The sequence below is a fragment of the Kogia breviceps genome, chromosome 4 (assembly GCF_026419965.1).
Source record: "Kogia breviceps isolate mKogBre1 chromosome 4, mKogBre1 haplotype 1, whole genome shotgun sequence".
In the NCBI taxonomy this organism is placed as follows: domain Eukaryota; kingdom Metazoa; phylum Chordata; class Mammalia; order Artiodactyla; family Physeteridae; genus Kogia; species Kogia breviceps.
In genome coordinates, this window is record NC_081313.1 from 124,910,648 (window position 1) to 124,932,230 (window position 21,583).

At 49.4% G+C, this 21,583-nt stretch overlaps 1 long non-coding RNA gene across 1 annotated transcript in view; it reads left to right on the top strand.

Moving 5' to 3' along the window:
- The first annotated feature begins 1,691 nt into the window (after positions 1 to 1,691).
- LOC136794060 (uncharacterized) overlaps positions 1,692 to 21,583 on the top strand; it is a 164,602-nt gene continuing 144,710 nt past the window's right edge. The window contains exons 1-4 of the long non-coding RNA XR_010840277.1: positions 1,692 to 1,993; positions 3,111 to 3,208; positions 10,319 to 10,395; positions 17,765 to 18,039. This is a non-coding gene — a long non-coding RNA (uncharacterized lncRNA). The remainder of the gene's footprint in view (positions 1,994 to 3,110; positions 3,209 to 10,318; positions 10,396 to 17,764; positions 18,040 to 21,583) is intronic.

Consider the following 21,583-nt stretch of genomic DNA (forward strand, 5'->3'; position numbering starts at 1 on the left):
GCTCTTGTCCTTTCATACTGGAAGAAATCTGCAATAGACAGAAACCAACCAGGATGGCTCCAGTCTGAACTCAGATCACGTGAGACTTTAATCCTTGAACAATGAGACAATTAATAGCAGTTATACCATTGAAATGTCGTGATCCAGCATCAAGGTCATAAGCCATATTGCCGATATGAACTCTAGAATACAATTACACTCTTATCCCTAGTAAAACTTGTTCCATTGATCAGTGTTTGAGAAGAACAGGTGATAAAGAATTTTGACTAGCTCGTCTAAATTGTAATCACTCAGAGGTGATTTTATTCTCTAAAAATAAATGGCGCACGGGCTCAAGGTGCACCAGCTTCAGTAGTTGTGGCACGCAGGCTCAGTAGTTGTGGCCCACTGGCTTAGTTGCTCCGTTGCACGTGGGATCTTCCCAGACTAGGGATCGAACCCGTGTCCCCTGAATTGGCAGGCGCAGTCTTAACCACTGCATCACCAGGGAAGTCCCAGAATCGCAGTCTCCCTTTTAATACACCTTAAGCCCAAAGAATCCATGGAAGATTGTTACAGATAATAAGAGAATAAAATATTGTAAGGACTATAACAGAAGCATATAGTACACTGTTCATATAGACACATCCCAAGCAGTTACAAAGTATATTAAAAAGGAGGCTGCAATTTTCAAAGAATAACATAAATTATAGCCACAAACTCCCAATCTTCCCTGAAACATTGCAATCTGAAACCCTATTTTAGGAAGCAGAACATTCCAGGAGACATTCTACAAATGAAGGACTCTAAACCCTGTGGGTGGATAAGGAATTCTGGAAGGAAGGTATCCTCACTCAAGGAGAGCATGATCCTATACTTTTGTCACATCACATCCCTGTACAATTCTCATTGATCTCGGTCCAGGCATTCCCAGTCCTCTTGAGAGAAATCTATGGGCACATCCTGGGATGTCAGCAGTCCCTGAAATTAAAAGTACACATGACATGTGGCCACAGGAAGAGTTCATAATGTGACCCAAGAAGAAAAGAGCAAATTAAGAGAACTGGTTTTAATTTAGAAGAGTGTCTTCAATTATCCACTTATATATATATATATATATATATATATATATTTTTTTTTTTTTTTTTTTTTCACAAAGTAACTTTCTCTATTTCTAACTACAAAAAAGAGTATGTCATGTGATCCATAAAACCAGTATAGAGACTATAGTTATCTGGAAAAGAAATGATAAAATGATGGTTTCAACACGGACATATGCATTTTTGAGTGTTTTATTTATATCAAACTGGATAAAATGTGCGTATTTCTCAGACAGAAAAGACATGTCGAGGTAGAAATGTACCTTTCAACTATTCATGGTTCCACAAGTACACTGGAGAGACTGTAAAATTGCAGATTCTGATACAGTAGGGCCGGTGGGCCTGAGTTCTATTTTTTTAACAAGCTGATTTTTAACTAGTGATTCCACAGTCTCTGATTCATTAACGACAATTGTGAATAGCAGAGACATAATAAGGAAAGGTAAACATTCATAGTTAACTTTTAACTTCAAGTGTTTTATGGATTTCACGCGTTTAAGAGGACAGTAAGCACAGCAGCAACCACCATTTGTGAACATTCACTGTAGACCGTGTGTATCTTTCTGACTTTTTGTGTAGGATTGCAGGAAAAAGGCCTGCGCTGCGGCCACAGTGGGCGGGGCCCTCAGGCCGGGCCGCCCCTCCAGGACCCCCGACGGGGCCCTGAGCTCCTGGCGGCTCCTCCCCCGGCGCCCCGCTCCCTCCCAGGAGGCCTCGGGCAGAGCGGCCCCACCCGCAGCGCCCAGAACGGAGCCCGCGTTTCCGCACAGCTGGTGCTCCCGGCTCGGGGTCTCTTCCCTCCGCCGTCACGGAGCTGCCCTGGAGCCCGAGGGGAGGGCGGCCTCACTGACGCTGCCGGCTCCGGAGGGGCCCTGGCGGCCGAAGCCGCGACAGTCGTGGGGACGGCGGGCCGGGTAAGTGGGTCCGGTGCCCGGGCGGCCGCGCAAGAGCAGCTTCTGAGGGGAAGGGTTTCGCTGCCACCCGCCGCTGCTGTGCAGAACGAGCGGCCTCGGGGTCTGGTCCCGGGGAACTTCGGCCCCTCCTCTCGGCCCTGCCCTCGGCCTGGCTCGCGGGGCCCGCGGTGCGTGGGGAGAGGGCGGCCTGAGCGTCCTGAGGGGACACGGGGCAAGGGAGGCGCAGGGTCCGGCCGCAGCGTCAGCGACCCTCCTCCCGACGGCGGGGAAAGCGGCCGAAAGTTCCTCCCGAGACTCCCAGGCCTCTTATTCAGCCGAGGCGCTGTGCGCCCCTTCCTCCCTGAGCTAAAGCACAGGGGGGAGGGGACAGGGCGGGGGGCTGGCGCAGGTGATGGGGGACGTGAAAAGGTGATTGTCAGCTAAGGAGAACCAGCTCTCCCAAGGTGAGGAATGCAGGGCTTTCCTTATGCGAAGATGCTGGAGTCAGGCTCACGCACTCCTTCCTTTGATATGCACCTCAGCTCTCTGGGGCCTGCATTCTGTATTTGCATATCCTGAGTTCCTCAGGGCCTGCCCGCTCACATTGGAGAGGATGACTGTGGCATCTTTTGTTTACTGAGGTGGCAAGAAATATTCCATTTCTCACAGGCTTGAGGGGCAGACAGTGAAGAAGCGTCGGAGAGTCTCACTTGGCATGTACTTTGGTTTACATATAGATAATAGTTATACTTACTTAACTGTGCTAATAGAGGCTCTGGAGTACAATTAACTTGTACTACTGCCCTCTATGTATTAATTTCATCAATATCATAAGATAAATGCCTATAGAATTGACTTAATCCAGTTAAATAGCATAATGATTTTTAAAGGAAACAATAGAAATATAACAACAAAACCTTTACCACTACAGGCTGGGTCTGGAACAACGTAAATAAATGTTCCATTGTTAAAATATTGAAAGAGTATTCAATAGAAATATCAAGACAAATGACAAATAAAAAGGGCAGCAGAATGTTGAAATTGTTCTATTTTTATCATTAAAGTGGCAGAAAATCATTTATGAGCAGGCACTGGGACAGAAGATGCCTGATTTTATATCTTTGTCATATTTGTGCAGTTGTTTCAACGAGTAACTTAAAGACAAAATGGAAAAACAAGGAGATTTGTGCCTGAGATCATGTTGATGTGAAACCCGGGATGGCCGCCTTGTGCCAGGTGAGTTAAGTTTACCTCGCAGGTAGACCCCAGAGCTCCTGAGAAACAAGGGCTGGAATTTTTCTTCTGCAATGAATAGGAGCTGTTGAGTCCAGTTCATTGAGCAAGGAGTAGGTCTTGTCTATTACATATTTGGTTTTTGGAACGGTATCTGTGCTAATTTCAAACTCTTTTTTTTATGAATAACCCCCCTCACCTTTCCCCTGAAGCAGGCATAAGTGTGTTTTCTAAAAGCGTGACTCTGTTCTGTTTTAATTCAGTTCTTTGTAGCCATGTTTACCTTCCCTCTATAAGTGATATGTTATGATAAATTTCTTTTTCTGTGTGACCTTTTTCACTTCGAATTATCGTACCTAAATCCACTCATTATGCTGCTACTAGCCTTATGACATTGATTTCATGGCTGAGTGATATTCCATTGTATATAAGTTTCACAACTTCTGTATCCATTTTTCTCTTTCCTGGGATATGGAACGGGTACCGAAGTCGAGGTTCTTGTAAACAGAGCAGCCCTAAGCTTTGGGGTGCCTGTGTGTTGTTGATTTTTAGTCTTCCCAAGATATACGCCCATGAGTGGAAGTGCCCTATGCTCTGTAGCTCTGTTGTTTAGATGTTTTAGGAAACACCATACACTTTTGTAGAGTGTCTGCGGCAATTTTCATCTCGCCCGTCAGCATAACAAGGTTTCCTGTTCTCCATGGCCTGTCCTGCATTTGTGGTTTTTACACTTTTTTCAGATGTCCGTTTTGACCGGGGTTGGGGCAGTGAGACTTCTTTGTAGTGCTGATTTGCTCTCCCAGCCTGCTTGGTTAGCCAAAAAGTGTGTATGCTTTTTTACCTGAATATATTCAGGAAGGAACACATACTCCCTTTTTGGCCAACTGCATCATTGTCCACGTTCTGCCGCTTTTCATGTGCTTTCAAGGAAACTCCAATCTACCTCTTGAAATGTGTTTCCTGCAATTCTGCCTTGCTTTCAGATCCTCTTCGTTGCCTTAACTCAATGTATTTTTGGATGGTAGTTGTCATTTATCACTGTGCAGGTTTGTGAGTTGCAGTGCCCCTGAGCTCCATGTTTCAACTGGCTTTTTTGTGAGCTGTCCCAGAAAACCACAGCATCGCCTCAGGCCCTATCCTGGTTTCGGGGCGTCAGGCTGAGCCTTTGGTGAATTCTTCTTCGTGATGGGAAATGAGAGTAACATGTGCCCGACCAAACACCTCCAGCTAGTCTCTCATTGGTTCCCCCTTTTCCCGTTCATCCTCGGCACATATTGCAAACTGTTCGGAACAGGAGGTTAAAGGTGCTGATTCTCCAAGTGGGGAGATTGTTAGTAAAGCGGCTGGAATGGTGAACCCGAGCACCAGGAGATGAAAAATGAGGTGCGCTGTCGAAACCTTTCATGATCACACGGTGTACCATCCTCTGGTCTTCCCATGCATCTTTTAGCTGTAGGAAGGTTGCGTTGCACCTGGAGAGTTGGGACCCATGGAATGGGTAGCACACAGTATTACTTTAAAGGGTCTGCATTTGCTCACTCAACCTCACCAATCCTCTCAGTCCAAAGAGTGTCCAACCTTATGTCTCATCCTGCTGTGTGTCTAGGTGTGTTCAATCCATGTTGCATCACAGCCCTTGAGCAAAAGTTATAAGGGTTTTTATGTCTGTCACTGTCTTTTTATTATTGTTATATTGGTTACAGCTGATTTTCAACGCTGTTTGTTGCTGTTCTACATCCACTTGATTCACGTAGAAACAGACATCAATAAATTCTTTTTCAGATTCTTACCAGTCGTATAGAATTTTTTCTGGTGACTTGAGTGTGCTGAGTGCAGTTCTTTGAGGTACCGTGTAGGCCTCGTCTATTATCAGTTTGGTATTTGGAACGGTATCTTTGCTAATTTCAACCTCCTGGATAATGCCTCACCCCTCCCCACCTTTCCCCTTTAGCAGCCTTATGTGTGTTTTCTACATATTTGACTATGTTTCTGTTTTGTAATTTGTTTCATGGTAGCCATTGTTGATTTTACCTTTAAGTTATATCTTATGATATGTGTCTTTTTCTTTCTGACTTATATTACCTAGAATGATCTTACATAACTCCTCCTGAGTTGATGCAACTGGCCTTATTTCATTGATTTCCTGGCTGAGTTATATTCCACTCTACATACGTACCACATCTCTTTTATCCATTTTTTCCTTCCAGGTATATTTAGGTTTTATCCAAGTCGAGGCTCTTTTAAACAGAGAGGCGGTAAACGTTGGGGTGCCTGTATCCTGACGATTTTTGTTTTTCCCAAGATATTCGCCCATGAGTGCAAGTGCCCTATGCTCTGTAGCTCATCTGTTTAGATGTTTTAGTAAACACAGTACACTTCTTCAGTGTGCCCGTTGGCAATTTACATTTCCACTATCAGCCTCACAGGGCTCCCTTTGCTCCTCGCTCTGTCCTGCATTTCTGGTGTTTACACTTTATGAGGATGGCTCTTCTGACTGATGCGAAGTGTGATACTTTTTGTAGTATTGATTTGCAATGCCTACCTGTTTGGTTGGCTAAAAAGGGTGTATGCCCTTTTCTTGAATATATTCAGGAAAAAAGCATACGCCCTTTTTGGCTAACTGCACCGTTGGCGATGTTCAGCCCCTTTTTTGTGCTTTCATGATGAGTCCTTTTTACCTCTTCAAATCCCTTTCCTGCCATTCTCCCTTGCTTACAATTCCTTTTCGGTGACTTCCCTCAAGACATTTTTCAATGATAGATGTTTTCAACTCTGCAGTTTCATGAATTTTAGTGATCCTGAGTTCCATTTTTCAACTTGTGTTTTTGGGAACTGGCCACAAAACAGTGAGATTTCCTCAAGCCGTATTCTTTTTCCATGGGCAATCATAGCCTTTGGTCATTTCGTCTCCCTGATTGGAAATGAGAGTGACATGTGCCTGTCCGAACACCTAGGACTTTTCTCTCATTGTTTCTCATCCTTCCGCTTCATCCTCTGGACAAATTCCAAACTGTGCGCAACAGGAGGTTGAAGGTGCTGACATCCCCAAGTGGGGAGATTGTTAGGAAAGACGCTGGAGGGGTGAACCCGACTCCCTGGAGATGAGGAGATGAGATGCCTTTTCCAAACTCTTCCCGATCAAATGGTGTACCACCTTCTGGGTGTCAGAGTCATGTTTTATAAAGCTGTAGGAAGGGTCCCGTGCATGGTAAGAGAACACCAGGGATGTTTCCAAATCAGTGTCTCCCTGAACCCTAAACTGGGGAATTTTATGCTATGGCTACACGTATGTTCATTAAGGGCCTTGGGCAGTAGGCAGAGTCCGAACTTAAGATGATTGAAGTCTTCAGGGTCAGAAGCGCTGACCATCGGCCTCCCTTAGGGTACATTGTATCTGTCATTGATAGATGATGTCAATAAAAATATCTATTCGTTTTCAGATTATTTCCGCTTCTAGGTTATTACAAAATATTGAGTGTAGTTCCCTGTGCTGTACAGTAGTTCTGTGTTGATTATCTATTTTATACATAGCAGTGTGTACGTGTTAATCCCAAACTGTTCATTTATCCCTCCCTGCACCTTTCCCCTTTGGTAATAATAAATTATAAGATTTTATGCTTCTCAGAAATGGGGGAGCTGAAAGAGAGGTATCATTTTCAATGGAAAAGCATTCAAAAGTATATTGAAGCTTCAGTCAAGATTATTCGATGTACATCCTTGGAAAGAAATCACTTCATTTCTCTAATGTTGACCTGACAAATAAGACAAACCCCTTCACTGAACTTGCCTATACTAAAGTGATGGAAATATCAAATGGAAGTGTTGGAAACATCTTATTTTACCCGAGCCTTATACACGGCTCTAGGTTAATTACAGTTTGGTTCACACATCTGTTCATTGAAGTTACAATGTTCTCAATTTCTGTCACTGATCCTGCAGAGTGGGCCCCAACAAGGGTCCCCTGCCCCGTGTCATTGGAGCCAAGAGAACGAGACTGAGTTCGGTTCAGAAGCAAAGGAAACTTTAGATTCTGATCAGAGAACGGGGAGAGGTGAGAGCGTGCGCTCCCCCGAGGGCTGTGGGCGGGGCTGCTGTGTGGGGATCCCGGCAGCGTCAGCGGGACAGAAGGGGCGGAGTCTCGAGGGCCGGGTTGGCTGGAGCTCAGGCTCCATGTCGCGGAGTCTGCATGGGGCCCCGCGAGCTGAGGTGTCGGCCCAGCCATTTTGCACCAGGAAATAGGTTCTGAAGTGCCGGGTGTGGGACCTCTGCATGTGGAAACCTAGGAGCAAGTGAAATTAGACAAAGCACAAAGGAATAAACATTAGATTTTACTTTATTGCCCGGATTCTATTTTTATCTCCCAGGATTTTTTCATGGGCTCTGCCGGTGACAAACCCCTCCTCTGCCTTTTGTCCCATTCCTCATTGTTGGGGCGCTGAGGGTGCAGACCCCGCTTCTGTAACTGCTTCGTGCTGAGTCGGGAGGCCTCATACCCGGGGGGAGGGGCAGAACTTCTCCCCAGCAGCCTCCAGGTGAGGTTGACTGTCCCCAGGGCTCTTCCCTCACAGCTCGTCCGCCTGAGCCCCAGCATTTGAAGTGTTATAGATTCTAATGACCTTTAAGGGTGCAGGAAAGAGATGCGCAGAGACGCTGGGGGGGCCGGTTTTACCCCGCCCACATTTGTTTGGCCACCTTAGGCAGACGGTTTCTTCCAGCCTAGATGATCTGACCAGTAGTCTGCGCTTTCTTCAATTAGGCCCCTGAATTAACGTACAAACAGCACCAGGTGTCAGAACCCTGCCTGCTCAACTCCCACACAGTCCAGGGCCGGTGGTGATCCAGACCCATGACGGCCACTGAGTCAACGGCCTTTTCAAGTAACCAGGAGTGCAGCCGGTCTCATCGGCCGCCGCCGTCATCGCGGTGTCTGTAGGCGTTTCTATGGTGACAGCGTTATTTAGGGTTCCCCCTCCAAGCTTATGAGCTCTGCTCTGGGCGCAGTAAGTCCTGCAAGCAGTAGTCTGCTCTTTTGGGGCACGCTCTTGTTGTTTTCTGAGAGAAGATCCACGTCAAGTGATGGTCACACGGGTCATCATGGGGACCCGTTGCCCCCAGTTGTCCCTCTGGAGGTTGGAGTTGGAGGGCTTCCTCACTCGAGGTCAGTGTGCCCACGGAGCGACGCCTGCAACTTCAGGGCATGGTGGGTGGTTAGGATCACCGCGTGCGGTCCTTTCCCCTTAGGAGGGAGTTGGCCTTGCGGGCTGCGGATTTCCAGGTTTTTAGATACCCCCAGTATCTTGGCCGGATGGGGCGGCGGGCCAAGCCCTTGGTGACCGTACTTTCTCCTGCCTGGAGGGCATTCTTGCATTGTTCCATTTCAAGAGGTCCCAGTTTTTGCACTAATACTCCAAGGGCGATTCACTTTCTACCCGGAATGTAAAGGTCAAAGGGTTTAGCTAAATTAGGGAGGTCCAGGGCAAGGGTCTGAATTAACTGCTCTTTCCATTCTTGAAAGACCGCTTCTGGATTCTATTCGAACGGATCATCATCTTTTCCTTTCAATGTTTCATATAGAGGCCCAGCTATTAGACTGTAGTTAGGGATCCAGATGCAGCAAACCCCGACCTCCCCAGGAACCCTTAAGCTGTCTTCTAGGTTTAGAAGGGGTAAGGCTGCAAATGACTTCTTCCCTTTCCTGGGATGGGCTTCTCCGACCTTCTGTGAGAATGAAGCCCAGGCAGGTCACCTTAGTCTGTGATATTTGAGCCTTTGTCTTGGACCCCTTCTATCCTTTATTGGCTAGGTAGTTCAGAGGCCTCCTTAGTAGGGCTGGGGATCAGAATGTCGTCTGCATATTGAAGGAGGGTTCCCTTCTCCAGAGGTAGATCTTTGAGGTTTTAGTTAAGTTTCCCCAAAGGTGGTGAAGGAAGTTTTGAACCCTTGGGGGAGGACGGCCCAGCAGTACTGTCTTCCTTGTATATTGAGTCCTGCCAGTCACAAGCCAAAATTTCTGTGACCTCTGGGACTAATGGAATACAGAAGAAAGCATCATGTAAGTCTCATACAGAATACTATGTCCTGGGGGATGGTACAATGACCAGCAGGGTGTAGGAATTAGGAACTATTGAATGCATATCCTCAGTGGCTTCACTGACTGTCCCGACATCTTTACCAGTTCCCCAGTAGCCCACGGGGCTCTCGTGGTCAGGCCCCTCGCAGGATATACAGCTCACCTAGGCAGGTACCCAGCAGCCCATGGGGCTCTCGTGGTCAGGCCCCTCCCAGGGTATGGAGCTCACCTGGGCAGGTACCCAGCAGCCCACGGGGCTCTCGTGGTCAGGCCCCTCCCAGGATATGGAGCTCACCTGTGCAGCTACCCAGCAGCCCACGGGGCTCTTGTGGTCAGGCCCCTCCTTGGATATGGAACACCCTTGTGCAGGTACCACGGCAGGGCTGGGCACACAGGAACCGTGCGCATAGCCCTCATTGCAGAGCACCCCCATCTCACCTGTCCCTCAGAGCTGACACAGAGCACCTCAGAGCAGGACTTGAACTAACAAACAGCAGCTCCGACAGGTCTGTGACCCTGGGCTTCACTCTGTGTGGCCTCCCTCCGCCTGGTCTTCCAGAGACTTCCACTGCAGCCGGGGCACCAGGTCTCTGTCTCCACCCACCACCCCTCCTCTCCCTGACTCCTGGGTTCCTCTCATTAGGAGAGGGTCTTCTTGAAGTTGTCTCCCACTCATGGGCCAGATAAAATGATTAGAAAACAAGCCAGGGCTGCAGCCCCTTGTCTATCCTAACCCTCAGGACCTACACGTGTTCCTTGGAACTGACCGGTGCAGCAAGGCCCATTTTATGCAACTGTGAGCCCCTGAGGGGCGAGGAGTGGCTGACCTGGGCAGTCTGACCCGGCCGGCCAGTCCTCCCCAGGTGTGCCTGGGCTGAGGTCAATATAAACACCGCTCCAGGCAGCAAGAGCCCCTGCAGCTGTGCCTGACGCCATATTCTCTGCCCCATCGGCAGTCTCGGGGCTGGGCTGGTGGGAGGGAGTAGGGCCCATGGCTCTGTGCGTGGCCCGGTGCGAGTGGGGCTCTGCTGGACTTTCTGCAGGAGTTGCCGGGCTGCCACCTGCTAAAGAAGAGGATGTGTCACCCATACCTGCCGCTGGAATTTCTCCCCGGGCAGAGGTGAGGACGGAGAAAAGCGGTGGGGGCCGGGACAGGAGGGGTACATCGGGCAGGGAGATGGAAAGCTTCCAGAAGAGCGCCCGGGGCCAGGACCATGCTAGCTGGCCTGCAGGCCCCAAGTCGGCCTCCGTGCTGGTGTGGCTCCACGGCCCTTCCTCTAGGCTTTCAAGTCCTTGCACACATTCAGGTGTTTTAGCTGGGAAGGGTGGGAACAGTTCAGCAGCAGCTGGCCTGGGGGTCAGCTCACGTTTACTCAGGGACGCCTTGACATGGTCCCCCAGCTTTGCAATGAGGACGTTCCTTGCGGGGGGGCTGCTGGCTGCATGAGAGATGATTCCCCACCTCTGACCAACTTCAGAATTGTTTACCACTGGAGCAAGGGTTTTCCTGATAGGGTTTTCCTCTGTGTAACTAGTGGGTTCTTAATTGGCAGCGTGAATGGTGATATCAGAGGTCCTGAATCAGGATGGAAATACTTATCCCCAACTTGTACAGGCAGGCATAAAAACCTGGGGAGGCCATGTGCAGCCGGCACCCTTAGGGATTGGCTTCCGACTGACCCCTCAACGTTCTGGTGTCCAGCCACTGCTTTAGAATTTCTGGGGCCCAGTGCTGACTCTAAGGGTTCTGTAACCCAGCCTCTGTTGGTCTTTAATGAGACCCGCACTTCCAGGGTCCCACAGAGCAGGGTCCGTGTGACTGTTCTGCGGCTTCTGTAACAAATGACCACAAGCTGGGTGGTTTAAAACAACAGGAATTCATCCTCCCCCAGTCCTGGAGACCAGACATCTGAGATCAAGGTGTTCCAGAATGGACGTCCCTCCAGAGGCTCCAGGATAGGGCTCTTCCTGCCTTTTCCAGGTTTGGGGGGCTCCAAGCATCCCCAGGCTTGCGGCTGCAGCCCTCCTGTCTCTGCCTTCACGTGGCTTCTCCTCTATGTTTGTGTTTCTCCTCTTTTGTCTCATAAGGACTCTCTCAATTGGATTGGGGGCCACGCTAACCCCAGATGGCCTCACCTTGAGACCCTTAACTACATATACAAAGATGCTTTTCCCAGATATGGTCCGGTTCCTGTGTTCTGGGGGGAACATATTTTGGGACCAGCATTCAACCCATTACCTGTGTATAAAATAACCCTAATTTTAGGAGATTACCAAGGTCCCGTATAGATAGCAGCCAGCAGCCATGTGGGTGGGGGTCTGGGGAGAATGAGGACCCTGGAATCACCTGGAAAGGATGAAGTCCTGGCTGCATTAGGTGAGCTCTTCCACCACGGGGCCCGTGGAAACAGCCACTCCACTCTGTCCGTGGAAAGGGACCCAGTGCCGAGTCCAGAAATGGTGATATTGCAAAGCTGGCTCTTCTGGGATGTCATCATCAGTAGCATCATGTAACCAGTAACTACGGGCTTGGAGGAGTCACCCTGTGGCACGTGATGACAGCACTGTCACTTTAGGCTCATCAAGCTTAGAATAGGAATGTTTGAAGGAGAAGAGTTTGGGAGATTGCGAAGCTTGGTTGTTAAGGAAACTGAGCAGGTTTGTCAAGGTTGTCAAGGAAACTTCTCGTTTAAACTGAAGGCAGGGCTGGGAGAGCTGAAATCCAGGGATCTTCTAAAGGGGCTGCTCTGAAACACCATCACCTGAGAGGTGGTCTCAGCGTGAGCTGGTGTTTGAGAAACGTGTGATGAGATGAAGCCTGACTTTCTGTGACAGCTGGGGAGGGGTTTGTAAAGCAACTTAGCGTTTAAGGCCAAGTTTGTTGCTGGAACATAGTGTCTCCCCAAACTGGGCTGAAGCTCAAGATGTCTCTGTCCCCTTCCTGTGAGAGTCCAGGGCAGGTGGGTGTCAGTTCCCAGGCTCTGCCCCCACTTTGTTTCTCCTCCCTGCTTCCAGGTGAGTGTTTCAACCAGCGGGGTGGGGTGACCACAGGGACATCGTGCCCTCCGTCCTAGGATGCAGGCTGGCCAAGGCCCTCACCACCTCCACCCCTTCCCCTTGGTAACACGAGACACTGTGCCCCAGCTGTAAGGGGTGGGAAGGCTGGGATGTGCAGGGTAGCTGTGCACAGGAAAAAGGGAAATGGGTTCTGATGGGCAGCTGTGCGGCTCTGTTGTGAGGGTCGCCCAGACACTAGCGCACAGATTCTGGGTTCTGTGAAGCTTCGATGCTCTGTGGTTCTGGAAATCCTATAGGAGATGGTCCACAGCAGGTGAAGCTAATGCTCGCAGTGGAGGTGGTGAAGCCAAAGGTCTGCAGTTCAGACTAAAGGTGCCGATGTACATGCAGGACAAAACCATCTCAGGTGAATGGACTTCAGGCACGTTTAACATGAATGTAGTCGTGTTAATGCCTAGCATCTTCTATCTTGTGCCTCCTCAGGGACCCCCTCCTCAGTGCCTGGGGCTCCTGTAACTCACGTACAAGGGGATGGACAGCAGGGTCTGTCCAGTCTGAGCCCTGAGTTACCCTGTGAGTCTGCTCGGGACCACCGTAACAAATACCACAGACTGCGCAGCTTGAATAACAGGCCTATCTCCCAGTCCTGGATGCTGTCGGAGATCAAGGTGTCTGCACGCTGGCTTCTCCTGAGGCCTCTCTCCTTGGTGCTTAGACAGCCATCTTCTTCCCAGGTCCTCGCATGGTCTCCCCCTGTGCCTATCTGTGTCCTAATCTCTTCTTGTAGGACATCAATCCTATTGGATTAGGATCCACCCTAGTGACGTCATTTTTACTTTGATCGTCTCTTTAAAAATCCTATCTCCAAATACAGACACATCCTGGGGTCCTGGGGGTTAGGGATTCAGCATGTGGATTTGGGGAGACATGACTGAGCCTATAGCATCCTCCTTAGGAAGCAAGTGTGCCTCGGTCCTTCCTTCCCTCAAGTCATACGAGGTGAGCTAATGGCTCAAGGAGAGGCCACTCGTGCAGAGTTTGTGTCCCAGCTGGGGAACCCTTCTCTGCTCTCTTTGATAAGGCAGTGGCAGTGCCAACCCCCTCCTGAGGTGAGCAGTTCTGGGGTTTCCTGCCGTGTCACCTGGCCTGCTGAGGTGCTCAGTGTCTGGGAACCCAGGAGTCAGCAGCCTAGTGGGGCTGCTGGGGACTCTCAGGGCCTTGGCAGATGTCTCTCCCGGCAGATACCCTAGCGAAAGTGGGGAAACTTTGGGGCATTACAGGAGGGAGAGAGTCACAGTCTTGTTTATGCTTCAGAAAGACCACGTTGGGGTGGGATGTGAGACGCACCGTGGGGCAGGGAGGTTTGTCAGGTCTGATGGAGGAACCAGGCACAAGATCCGGCTTGGGCCAGGGCTGTGGGCGTAGAGGGGAATTAGTGTGGGAACTGGCCACAGACCGTTGTCAAAGTATCGGTTTCCCTGTGCACCGAGGCCGAACAGAAATACGGAGACAGGGGTTTTGGAGGAAGAGACAGATGGCTTTATTTTTCTGCCAGGCAGCAGGGAAGACACAGCTGGCTAGCACCTCAAGAACTGGGCACCCCTCTTTGAGAATCAGGGAAGATTTTATATGTGGGGCTTCCGCAGTCCAGGGTAGAGGATAAGGATCAAAGTAGTGAAGGTCTTGCATTCCTCCTTTCCTTTGCATTATTTCAAAACAGTCATCGCTGGCATCACGTCGCCGGTAATTGGGGTCCAGCAGACTGGTAATTGCGTCCGTGTGCCTCTGGTTTATTGGCCAGTGACCTTGTTTCTGAAATGAAAAACTAGGGGGTGATTTGTTATGAGGAGCGTATAGAATCTAAGTGCGTTACATAATAAGGTTAGGGAGTGAGAAGCAGGGGCTGTAACACACACAGTGAGGGGTGATGGGTGCCGAAGGTAAATTCCATAGTGTCGGAGTGAGGTTAGCTTTGTAGAGTACAAATCTAGTTACTACAAATGAATGACAAAGTGAAACAAGGAGTGATGAGCTCTTTCAGGCCAGGTTACGTTTCTTCTCTAGTCTTTTCGCTGTCCCCTTGTTCTCAGGGCAGGGAAACTTCGTTTCTGTTTTTGCTGCAACAAGACTGTGGGAGGAGGAGCTGACAGTCACTGGGGCACAAGGCAAGTGGGAGCCTGGGAGGCCCCAGTGTTACCGAACCGAACGTGGGTCCGCTCGCCCGAGGGCAGCAGAGCCAGTCTACTGACACCGGGGGTGGTGGAGGAAGGTGCAGCCTGAATTGTCAAAGTGCCGATACAAGGAGGCCAGGTGGCCTGTGCTCTAAAACCCTGAGCTCCCTGAAGGATTTCAGCAAAGCAATTTTCAAGGCCAAGTGAAGGAGGGGGGTCGCAGGGTATGTGATCAGCTGGTGCACAATTCTCTGATTGATGGTGAGGTAACGGGCGGTTAACGTTATAAATTCTTAAGCACCAGGAGCTCCGGGGTTACCTGTTCCTGATCATCAAGTAGTTAATTCCTTCCACTTGGTGGTGGAGGAAGCATGCATCGGGCACTGTTATCCAGGTACTTCAGAGAGGAGCTACAGCAGAGGGTGTGGGGGAGGGGTCCGTCCTGGGAAGGCCCCACAGGGTCCTGCTCGGTTACACCTGGTGCCTGGGCTCAGCAACCTGGGAAGGTGGGGCTGCTCCTGGGTGTGGGGAGCTGCAGGATCCCAGTCCTCTGAAACCCTGCTAAGCCCCCAAGGTGAGATGGGTGTGCAGTGACTGGACGGAGGCGTCTGGCCTGGGAGAGGGGTCCGGGCTGGAAATGTCACTGGAATCATGGCAGGGAGGGAGAGGAAAGGCAAAGTGGGGGCAGATGGGTCACAGCAGACTAATGCAGGTGACTGCGGTCTTGTTGGAAGCAACTCAGAGCCAGAAAGGAGTGGCCGTCAGGGGCTCAGCTCCATTCTCTTGTTCCTTTGTAAAACCACTGTGTCAGAGTTTGAGACGCCACCAGGAGACGTCTGGGCCCAGTGCTGCCATGGCTTCATCAAAGGGCCCAGGGGGAACACAGAACCACTGCAGGCCCCGCCCATGTCCTCACTGGGAATGAGTCCCATCGGGGCTCCTGGGCTCACAGACTTCAGGGCACCTCTGTCCTCAGGACTGGTCTTCCTCCTTCCTCTCACCTGCTGGTCAGAGGCCCAGGAACCCCCAACCTGGCTCCACCCCCAGGGCCTGGATTCAGAGGCCCAGGAGCCCCCAACTTGGCTCCACCCCCAGAGCCTGGATTCAGTGTCCCAGGAATCCCCAAACTGTCTCCACCCAGGGCCTAGATTCTGGGACAGCTTAGGGGTAAGCAAGACCCTCACGCTCCTTTATCTGCTTAGGGGTGAGAATGTCTTAAACGCTGCAGTTGACTGATTACGGAGTGCTGAGTGTTTCCAGCAGGTGTGGATGGAAAGATGGGGTGCGAAGTTCCTATGTCTGCAGGGTCTTCCCGGCGTGAAGATCTGTGTGTTCCCCCCGGCCAGTCGGCATCCTCCCAGGAAGCCCAGATCCAGGATTACGAGGGCAGAGGCTCTCCCCTTGCGTACCTGTAACTTCGCACTCCCACAGCAAGGAGCCTGGCTCCCACCATCTGCCATTTATCTATGCATTGCTCCTTTCCACATTACATGTGCAGAGGTTTCAGAATTGTTAGCTACTACACCCTGGAAAGAACTTCATAAAACAAAGCCCACTGTATATATACGGGCCATTTTGCCTTTAGCCTACAGATTCCATTCATTTCCAAAGGTAACTTAAGTCAGCAGCTTTTACCCCATCCCCTACAGTGTGTTGTTTCCATATATTTCCAATACAGTTAGATTCTGTCACATGACGTATTCCATCGTGCAACATCCTACACCCTAAATAACTAAATTTGAGTAGATTATGATTGGCCCCTTGGGCTACACACATCTATGGGCTTAGACAAATGCATAGTGACAGGTATCCATCCTAGAGTATCACATGGACTACTTCAAACCCCCCACCCCATGATCTGCTTATCATCTATGTAGCTTTGCCTTTCCCGGGATGTCATCAATGGGGTCATACTGTGTGCAGCCTGCTCAGGCTGGATTTTTCACTTAGCAGTACACGCTGAAGGTTTATCCATGTCTTTCCATAGGTGGATGGTGCATTCCTTTCTGCTGAGTAGTATTCCACTGCATGTGTATGGGAGGAAAAACAATTTTCCCTCTACTTTTCTAGGTTCTTGGTTGAGCCCCCCCCCCCGCCCCTGTAATAAAAGACAGATTACCAGGAGAAAAGCAGAAGTTTAATAACATGTATACCTTCTGAATAGAGGGGGGATACCACGGAAAACTGAGTCACTCCCAAAACCATCCCCTTCAATACCGTCTTCAGCTAAACACAGAAAAGATGCTGGGGAAGGGGGGAAGGCCAGTTATGGAAGGTTATCATGCAAAGCACAGTAAACAAGGGTATGGCTGTGTGCACATTTAAGTCAGGACTTCCCCATTGAAAAGAGTTACTTAAGATTTAATTATCCTTCTATGTTTGGTGCAAAGAGGGACATACCCTTATAAATGGAGATTTCTCTATTGTAAATGCCCTTCATAAAACGGCAATCTCAGTTTTCTGAGATTTTTTAAAAAATAAATTTATTATTTTATTTTTGGCTTCATTGGGTCTTCGTTGCTGCGTGCAGTCTTTTCTCTGGGTGTTGGCGAGCAGGGGCTTCTCATTGTGGTGGCTTTTCTTGTCACGGAGCACAGGTTCTAGGCATGCAGGCTTCAGTAGTTGTGGCACACGGGCTCAGTAGTTGTGGCTCACGGGCTCTAGAGCACAGGCTCAGTAGTTGTGGCGCCCAGGCTTAGTTGCTCTGCGGCATGTGGGATCTTCCCGGACCGGGCCTCGAACCTGTGTCCCCTGAATCGGCAGGTGGACTCTTACTCACTGAGCCACCAGGGAAGCCCTATTCTTTTTAAAGCAGACCAATAACCCTTATGCCAGAGAGACATATTTTGAGGTGGCATATTCTACTCGCCTTGACATGGATGTATCCCAATTTGCTTATGCATTCATCTTTTGAAGGATATCCTGATTTCAAGTTTTTAGCCATTATGGAAGTGCTGCTGTGCATAATTGCATCCTTGTTTGCATTTGGACATAGATTTTCAAAGCAGTTCCCTAAGTACTGGAAGTATGATTGTTGGATCCCAACGTGAGACTTGTTTAGCTTTGGAAAAAAACTGCCAAATTGTCTTACAAAGTGGCTGCACAGGCATCGTCCCAGCTATGAGGGAGAGTTCCTTTTGTTCCTCACCCTCTAGCAATTGGTATTGTCATATTTTTGGAGCTTAGCAGTCCCAATTGGTGTGCTATGGTGTCTCATGATTTTAATTTGTAGTTCCCTAATGGTATATGATGTTGAGTTTTTTTCTGTATGACTTTTACTATCTGTAACTTTTTTGGCAGGATGTCTGTTCAGATCACGCTGTTCATGTTCATGCTGGGAGGAGCCCTGTCTCCTCGGGACCTGCTGGGGCTTTGGCTTCAGGAACACGCGGGGCTGAGTCCACGCTGATGGCCGGGCTTCGGTACAAACCGGGGTCAAGTCCACACTAACGGAAACCGGGTCTCCTCAGGACCCGCCGAGGCTTCAACTCTGGGACACTGGGGGATCCAGTTCAGGCTGACATGAGCCTGATCTCCTCAGGACCTGCTAGGAGGTGATGCCGCTGAGGGAGAAGGTGAGGAAAAGTGGGGAGAAGGTTCCTGTGCAGGGCTGACCGCTGTGGGTGTCTGTCTCCAGAGGACCCAGGAGAGGAAGGCCTTGATGTGGAAAACTGGGTTTTTGGCCCATTTTGTGTGGGGTGTAGACAGTTGAATGTTGTTCTTTGGCGTGTGGTGTCTGGTTTTCCCAGCACCGTTTATTGAGGGGCCTGTCCTTTCCCTGGTGTATGTTCTTGGCTCCTTTCTTGTGAATTAACTGATCACATACCTGTAGGTTGATTCCTGGGCTCTCTGCTCTATTCCTCTGGTCTGTGTGCCTGTTTTTCTGCCAATGCCACAATTTTTGGGGACTACTTCATAATGAAGTGTGAAGTCAGGGAGCGAGATGCCTCCACACGTTCCCCTGCCTCAGGGTCGCTTTGGTTCTTCTGGATCCTTTGTGGTTCCACACACAACCTAAGATGGTTCGTCCTGTTTCTATGGAAAATGTCATTGGACTTTTGGTAAGGATTGCGTTGAATGTGTACATTAACAGGATCTTAGCTGGAGAAACTGTCAGGGCATGACTTAAGAGCAGCATCAGGGCCTTTGTTGGGTCAACATTATGGTCTCAGTGAAAGATATGATCAGGACCTGAGTTACTAAGAACATCAAGGCTTCATTTAGGAAAAGCTTCAGGGCCTGAGTTAGGCACAACCTCAGGACTTCACTTAAGGACACTGACAGGGCTTTCTTTGGGACAGAGTCAGGAACGTGCATAGAAATGTGGCAGGAAATTATCTCAGGATAGTGTCCAGATTTTAGTTATTGATTTCAACAAGTCCCATGTTAGGGACAGATTCCGGGCCTTAGTGAGAGCGAGTGTGAAGGACTTAGTTAGGGTTAGTCAGGGCTTAGTTAGGGAGACTATTAGGGTTTCAGTTAGGATAAGATGCAGGATATTAGCTTGGGACAGAGTCAGGTTCCGGGCCAGGGATATCATCAGGAAATGACCCAGGAAAAGCATGAAGACCTTAGTTATTGAGAGCATCAGGGCCGTACTTAGGACCAACATCAGGGCCTAAATCAGGACCACTGCCAGGGCTTCCTATACAGACAGCGTCAGAGCATAACGAAGGTACAGCCAAAGGGCCTAAGTGAGGCTTATCTTTAGGGCTTGAGTTAGGGACACTGTCAGGGCATGACTTAGGATCAGCAGAAGGGCGTCTGTGGGATCAGCGTGAGGGTCTTCATTAAAGACATTATCAGGGCCTCTGTTAGGGAGAGCCTCAGGGCCTCATTTTTGGACAGCATCAAGGCTTACTTTTGGTCAGTTTCAGGACCTTGGTAAGACCTGGGTCAAGATATTAGCTCAGGATAGTATCAGGACTCTAGATATTGGCAGCACTACGGCCTTAGTTAGAGACAGTGTCAGGGCATGAGTTAGGAGTAGCATTATAGCCTTTGTTAGGTATAGTGTGAGGAACAGAGCTAGGAGAAGTGTCAGGGCCTGAGTTAGGACGAGCCTCCAGGCCTAAGTTTGGGACAGGTTCACAGCCTCTGGACTAATTTCAGGGCCTTATTTAGGGACAGCATCAGGGATTTAGTTAGCATAACAGGAGGCATTCCTACAAGCACCCTGAAAGCCAACACACGCAGATGCAGAAGTAAACCATGCACGCTGGTATAAAGGAATATTCCACAGGAGTTGAGTATATTTTGTTTAAGGTGCGTAAGAGTTTAAACAATATTTGTTTCAGAAAACTATATTCAGAAGATGAAAGAATTTCATCCTAAAGAATCTCTTTAGCTAAATTAGATATTATTAGCAAAAGACAAGGTTACGTTCAGGTCTAGGGCTAGAGTCACGTAATGACCTAGGTTTGGAAACAAGCCCTTAGTTACTTAGAGAATCAGGGACTAATTTAGGACCTGTGCCAGGGCTTCGGGTAGGGACAGCGTCAGAGCCTGATATAGAGAGAATGTGAGAACCTGAGTGAGGCCTAGCGTCAGGCCCCTAGATGCAGACACTGTCAGGGCATGACTTAGGAGCAGCATCAGGACGTTTGTGAAGTCAGCATTCAGGTCATAGTGAAAGACATGAGCAGGGCTTGAGTGAGTCACAGAATCAAGGCCTCGGTTAAGGAATGCTTCAGGGCCTGAGTTAGGCGCAGCCTCAACTCTTCAGTTAAGGAGAGCTACAGGGATCTCTTTGGGACAGTGTCAGAACCTTGGATAGAAATGTGTCAGGATATTAGCTCAGGATAGTGTCCGGATTTTAGTTATTGATTGCAGCAGGACCCATGTTAGGGACAGATTCCAGGCCTTAGTGAGAGATAGTGTCAAGACCTTAGTTACTGAGAGCATCGGGGCCTTCTTTAGAAGCAATGTTAGGGCTTCATGTAAAAATCGCATCCCGGACTGGCTTGGGGTGAGCGCCAGGGCCTGAGTGAGGCCTAGCGTCATTCCTGTAGGTGGGGACACTGTCAGGCCGTGACACAGGAGCAGCATCAGTGCCGTTGTTGGATCAGCTTTATGGTCTTCGTTAAAGACATGAGCAGGCCTTCTGTTAGGGACAGCGTCACGGCTTACTTAGCGATATTTTCAGGACCTTAGTAAGAGATGGGTTAGTAAATTAGCTGAGGATAGTGTGAGGCCTTTAGATATTGATGGCATCAGGGCCTTAGTTAGGGACAGTGTCAGGCCGTGACTTAAGCCTAACATCCAGGCCTTAGTTAGGGACAGTGTCACGGCATGGGGCCTCAATTCAGGTCCTGACATCGGCACAGCATAAGGGCTTCAGTTAGCATAAGAGGCAGGACATTAGCTAGGGACAGGGTTAGGGTAAAGTCTAGGGATTGTGTCAGCAAATGACCTCGGGATAGTGTCAAGACCTTAGTTACTGAGAACCTGAGGGCCTTATTTAGGACCAGCATCAGGGTCGGACGTAGGGCAAGCAACAGGGCCTGAGTGAGGCCCAGCTTCAGGCCCCTAGCTGGAGACAGTGTCAGGGCATGACGTCGAAGCAGCATCCGGGCCTTTGTTGGGTCAGCATTCGGGTCATAGTTAAGGACATGAGCAGGGCCTGAGTGTGTCAGAGAATCGAGGCCTCCGTTAGGGAAAGCTTCAGGGCCTGAGTTAGGCACAGCCTCAGGTCTTCATTTAAGGACAGCGACAGACCTTTCTTTGGGACTGTGTCAGGTCCGTGGATAGAAATGTGTCCGCATATTAGCTCAGGATAGTGTCCGGATTTTCATTATTGATTGCATCAGGGCCCATGTCAGGGACAGATTCTGGGCCTTAGTGAGAGATAGGGTCAATGCCTTAATTAGGATTAGTCCGGGCCTTAGTTAGGGAGAGTATTAGGGTTTCAATTAGGATAAGATGCAGGACATTAGCTTGGGATAGAGTCATGATCCGAGCCAGGGATAGTGTCAGCAAATGACCTGGGTTGGTGTCAAGACCTTCGTTACTTAGAGAATCAGGGCCTAATTTAGGACCTGTGTCAGGGCTTTGGGTAGGGACAGCGTCAGAGCCTGACTTAGGGAGAACGTCTAGGCCTGAGTACCAGCCCACCTGCTG